Raw genomic sequence first — 6,030 nt, forward strand, 5'->3', positions numbered from 1 at the left:
TCCGCTACCCGCAGTTTCATTTGATAAACACCCAAGCTTGGACTACGCTGAACTGCGCATCTTTAACAAGCATTCCTTTCCGTTAAAGGTGCGAGATATCTTCAAAAACGTGCCCAGTAATCATACCACCGCTAAGGAATCTCATGAATGGTTAAGTGGTCCTAACATGCGTTATTGGCCGCAGCAGCTGAACTTTGCGGTTTGGTGTGCCACTAGCGGCTGTGGGGTAAGCGCAAACTTGATGAAGAATTCAATATTTATGTTTCATTTTCACTTCACGGTTAGAAGAATACTACATGAGATGGGGCGTTACTGCATTGCCGGGAGATGCTGCGTTTTATCCTAGAGATAACAAATACGACGTTCCAGCCTATAACAGGCTTTGTAAGGAGTTCGGTGTTGTAGGGAAGGATTTTAGATGCACTACCGGTGCTAACAATGGTTTGGGACATATTGGGCTTATTGGGGGATTGGTGGGCATGTGCTAAGTGATAAGGAAGTTCATGCGCTGCAGTTGCGATGGGACACGGGATATCACAAAGAAACTCACGACAGTAGCACCTTCTTTGACCAAATACCAAAACCACTAAGGAAGTCAGAGACGGACCTCTGTTCAAAGATGAGGGCGGTAGTATGCAGGGGCCAATCCACTGATTATTAAGATTACCAACGACGAGCAAACGAAGCAATACTTTAATTTCATACCCCCAGAAGGTAAAGGACTAACCAAAGCCGGCCTTGCCCGTTTGAACCGCAGCATAGAAGCTTACGTGTATTCCATCCTTGGAGCTCAGGTAAACCACCCGATCGAGTATAGTGGGGAATACCGGCGCCGCAGAAGAGACGCGAGCCGAAGCTTTGATCTTATTTGAAAGTTCAATCTTGGAGGGCGACATTAGCAAGGGCGTACAGCGTTACCAACTAGCTATACAAAATTCTAAGGCCCGACTGGACTACGCAGTAGCCCCGGGTTGTTGGTTAATGCCTAGTAATTTATCTATAAATACTGGTTCTGTAGTAGGATACAACAACAAACTTCAACGAGCTACTAAGGATATGAAGTTTGGGGTGAATGACGTGAACTCTGACACTCTAGGAACATTCCCCATTTCGTGGAGAAGCCAAAGAAGGAGCACGTAGAAAAGCCCGCACCAAAGAACGTAAAGAAGAAGGTCCTACCTGCGATACCTGAGGAATATGACCATAACTTACTAAAAGCCGGCTTAGCCGCCGCGGGCGTTGGTCTGAGTTATTATATATGGCGATGAACAACCCCTACGTAGCTGGAGTAGATTGTGTTTATACGACTTACACAGGCGAGAAAAAATACACCCAAGCATCTTGGGTTGATGTCACGGGCATGTCCGTGAATTTGAACTACTCAGGAAAGAAGTTGATAATATGCAGTATTTGCATTGGTACGGCGAGTGATGCAAACGTAGGATTTCGTTTCTGCGACGACAATGGAGTATTACAGCCCATGCGCGCGAAGACAAACAACAGAGAGCCTACACATTTCTCGGTAGAGCCGCCCGACACCAGCACCGAAAATCTCTCGGTTTGGACTTTTCACATGGTTGCTGATTGCCATGGGAAGGTAAAGTTGCAAATACGCGTAGATGACACGGCGTCGGCGTGCATAAATAGTATAGAAGATCAAAGAGATCGACCTTATAATCACGCGACCATCAGCACTCTTACAGTGTTAAGCCTGTGAGAATCTGTGATTCTTAAATTATATGAATCCGCATTTAAGTGAAACGCATTACGTTCACTACTTAGACGTAAAGGAGTACGCAAGGCATGAGTGGTTTGATATGGGAATGTGGGTTGAAGTTGGAGGGTCCTGCGTTAGTCATTTGCACCATTAGCATTAACACGGGAGTGAGCGCGAATGTGGGGTTTAGGCTTGTCGATGAGAATGACGAGCCTTTGCCCCCCTATCGAACTTCCCCGAACAGCAGAAGAGCGGCCCACTTTCGATGGAGCCAAACAAATTTAGCGGAGAAGATCTGACGCCGGTCACGTTTCATATGGTAATTAATTGTAAATATGCTAAGTTACAAATATTTCCTGATGACGGTAGCAACGATGGGTCGACGCCGGGCAGCGCAAGGATAAACAGCATTGGCGTGGGTAGCAATATTATCGATGCGGTTTGGAGTCATAAACCCATTTCCACTATGAGCGTGCTGCCGCTAGCCCCAAATTATCAGGGCGGCGCAAATACTATCTTTCATCATCCTCAATCAAGGACGCGGAAAGAGCGCAGCAATTCTAAGGACAGGAAATCCAAGGTCCCTTCATCGACCTAGCTTCTTCAGGAGTACCACCCCAATAGCGACAACCAAGATCCAAATGTTATTCCCCACGAACTTCAACAGTTCTCCGCCAGCCCTAAGTGCCAAGGAAACAACCGAACCCAGCAGCCCAGGAAGACCGGCTGCCATCTTTTTTCCCAAGTCCGTTAGTCCATTGCCTAATTTCTTTACGCCCGCGCCTGTAGCCTTAAGCGCGGATAGGATAACTCCTACTACGCTCGAAATAGCGACCCGCGAATGCCAGCGGAACGCCATACTTCAAAAGGGCTCTTTTTACCTTTTCCTTGGTGGTAAGCCCCAGCTCTTTTTCCAGGTTTTCCTTTTGAGCCCGCAATTCCGCAAGGCGTATTTCGAGGGCCTCCACTTCCTTTTGAGCTGCTTCCCTTTCTTCCTCGGTACGAGTTTGGTCCTCGATTACTTCTTGCTGCCGCTCTATTTGCCCCTCCAGGTCTTCGATGGCCTGATCTCTTTGCCGGATTTGCTCCTCTTTAGTGTTGATTTCGGCAACCAACTGCCGCCGTTCCTCCAAAGAGCCGGATATGGTGATATGCAAGTTTTTAGCTTCCTCTTTTGTCAGGTCTAGCTCCTGTAAGGCGAGGTCGAAAGCCCTTTGGGCTTGGTCTCTATCGCGTAGGGCATTGTCTCTTTGTCCTCTAATTTCTATTATTCTTTGGGTTTTGTCATCAACTTCTCTCTTTTGAGCATCGAGAAGTAGTCGGTTTTGCCTCATGTATTCTGCCTCCCTTTCTTCCAACGTTTCTTGTAGCCCCTCGACGCGTTTTTCTAGCGCAACCCGTTCATTTAGGGTTTCCAACCTTTCTAACGCACTCCGGGTAGCCACTTGGAAGCCCCTTAATCTTGCCACGTTAACCTTGACCGAGCCATTTTCGTCAAAGAGGACTTGTGGTTTGGTCCAACGGTTTTTGTCGGGATATCTCATGTCTTGAACGCTTATGAGGACTTTGTTTCCGCGTTCTGTGAGCCTTACGTCGTCGGCCTCGAAGTGGGAATAGCGCTGCGTTAGCTCTTGCGTTGCCCACTCTACGGTTTCCCGCGCGGTTGCTCCCTGCTCACCCATGTTTCGAAGTTCTATGTACTCGGGGGCGGACTTACCCGGGTTCTTTTCGTGCCACATGCGATTCAAGGAGGTCTTGAAGCTTTTCCACCTACTGCCGTACGTGTTTTCTAGGGCCATGTCGTAGATTAGGGGGTCGGTTTCCGCGCCTTTAGTCCATGCGTCGTATTCTTCGTCGTTAATGTCGACTTGACCTTCTTCGGTAAGGGGATCGAAATCCGTTCCTTCTACTTCCATTATATATGATAAGCTCAAAGTTAAACCCCAACGTATTACCTAAGCAGGTTGGCGGACTGAAAGCAGAACGCACCTTTCACCGGGTCACCTTTACCCCCAGCAGCGCTAAACCTGGAGAAACGCTGTACGTAGGTGTGCCCCGCCTAACGGATAACCTAGTCTTAGTTCCTGGCACCTTGGCTTTAAGGTTCGACCTAGCGGTACAGTCAAGCCCCACAGATGAAAGGATTATCGTTAACAACCTTGGTCGCAACATCGTTTCAAAGATGCGAGTAAAGTTCGCCGGGGAATCCCTCTTAGACTTAAACAACTATGACCTGTACACCACCTACAAAGATCTGTGGCTGACTGCATTCGAAAGGGCACAAAAAATAGAGCAGGGTATCGGTAGCGCAATATTACGTAAGGTTAGGACTCCCACCAAGACACAACCTACCGATTCTGGCGACGCAACTGACGTGGCAGATGCAAAGGCCATCAAGACAGCCTATGGTACTAAATACGTAATACCATTGGACTTTGAGGCTATTACCAGCCACGGGGTTTATTATCCTAGACAGTTGAGTGAGTTGCAGTTTGAAGTGACCTTAGCCAACATGACTAACATCATTGGCGGGTTAAGCACTGCGTTGTCGGGAAGTATTCATCCATACGCCATTACCAACCTGGAATTGCAGTATGAAACCATACACTCCGAAGATCTAGCACGTAGCGCTGGCATGGAATACAGTGCTGGAAAGGCTTTCTTGTACGACCACGCGGTAATGTATAAAACCTTTAGTTTCCTGGATAAGACAGACGCGGTAATTACTCAGAGCATTAATTTACCACGTCGTAGTCTTACGGGGCTGATGTTGGTATTTATTAAGCCTTATGAAGCCGGTAAGCGCGACTCTGAAGCCTTTCATAACCCCGGCATCACCAACGTCGGGATTAGCATCAATGGAGTTCCAAATAAGGTGTATTCGCAGGGAATGAAGCCCTCAGACATCTACAGGGAAATAAAAAGAAAGTTTGGGGATCAAGTTGCACCCGGTGAGTTCTTTACCAATAAGTATGCACTGTGGATTGACATGCGAACCACCAACGACGAGGATTTACATGGGCAGGGATTGCGTCTGGTAAATACCCAGGACGGCATTACCCTGGAAATCAAGCGTGACTTAAACGCTAGCGCAGGCGACTCAGACAAGATCAACGCATACATCTTCGTGGTGTCTGACGCCCAGTTGAGCGTAGAAATGAATCAGCTAAAGAGCGTTGCGTATTGATTCGCGCGCTGCGCTCCCTCATCCAAGAAAGGATAAAATATCCCTTACGTATATAATGCTTCGCGTATTTGAAAACAACAACACCAAACTGCAATGCATAGTGCAAGGCGATAAACTTTATTTCAAAGCAAAGTCCGTGGCTGATGCCTTGGGTTACGTAAATTCCAGAAAAGCGGCGTCTGATCACGTCTCAGAGGAAAACAAGGTAACTTTGAGGTCTATAAAGGGTGTAAATCTGACTGACACCCTTAATGCGCAACCACATTCCGTTTACATCACTGAAATGGGTCTTTATGAGTTAATATTCGGATCTGAAAAGTCCGTAGCTAAGGAGTTCAGAAAATGGGTGTTAGGTGACGTTCTCCCTACCCTCAGGAAAACAGGTAAGTATGAAATAGAGCGGCGCTTTGACGGTCCTAACAAGTTGGTATTCAAAATAGAAAATGAATTTGACCTGCATAAGAAGGTCGTAAACTACATACGTCGATTCCACCCTATCCTACTGCTCGCACCAGGTCTTGGAGAACTACAGGACTCAGCTAGCAAAAGGATAGTATGTTGGCAGAAAGGGTATCAGGCGGGGCAACCCGACATCTTAGTTCTTAATGCACATAAAAAGTATAATGGGTTATGCTTGGAGTTGAAGACACCTAAGGGTAACGGCGTATTATCACCTAAACAAGAGGCGTTACTCACACAATACGAGGCAAATGGTTACCTAACCATGGTGTGCAAAGATTACGACCTTATATGCAGGGAGATCGACTATTACGCGGAAGGTATTCGTGTACCTTGTCCTTGGTGTGTTAAGGCTTTTAAGACGCAGGAGGCGTTAAGGACTCACCAAAGAATATTTCATAGATATAATGATAGTTGAACAGACACACTGGCGTGAATTGACCCAAGGCATCACATACAAAATAAAAAATTATGTCGTCTTCGAAGACATCAGCCGTTTAAGGTTGGTCCTCGAATACGAAGGTAAAGAGTGCACGCTATGGGCGCCGGACTGCGTGCGGTACGTCATTCAAGGTGAAGAGTACACGCACATACGCAGCTATGGTAAGGTTAACGGGCGATGGAAGTTCGACGTTGAACGTAGGGTGGATGCTAATCCTCTGTATGA

The sequence above is a fragment of the Actinia tenebrosa genome, unplaced genomic scaffold, assembly GCF_029948245.1.
Source record: "Actinia tenebrosa isolate PJP-AT-01 unplaced genomic scaffold, QUT_ActTen_1.0 PGA_scaffold5__44_contigs__length_20552954, whole genome shotgun sequence".
NCBI classification, from domain to species: Eukaryota; Metazoa; Cnidaria; class Anthozoa; order Actiniaria; family Actiniidae; genus Actinia; species Actinia tenebrosa.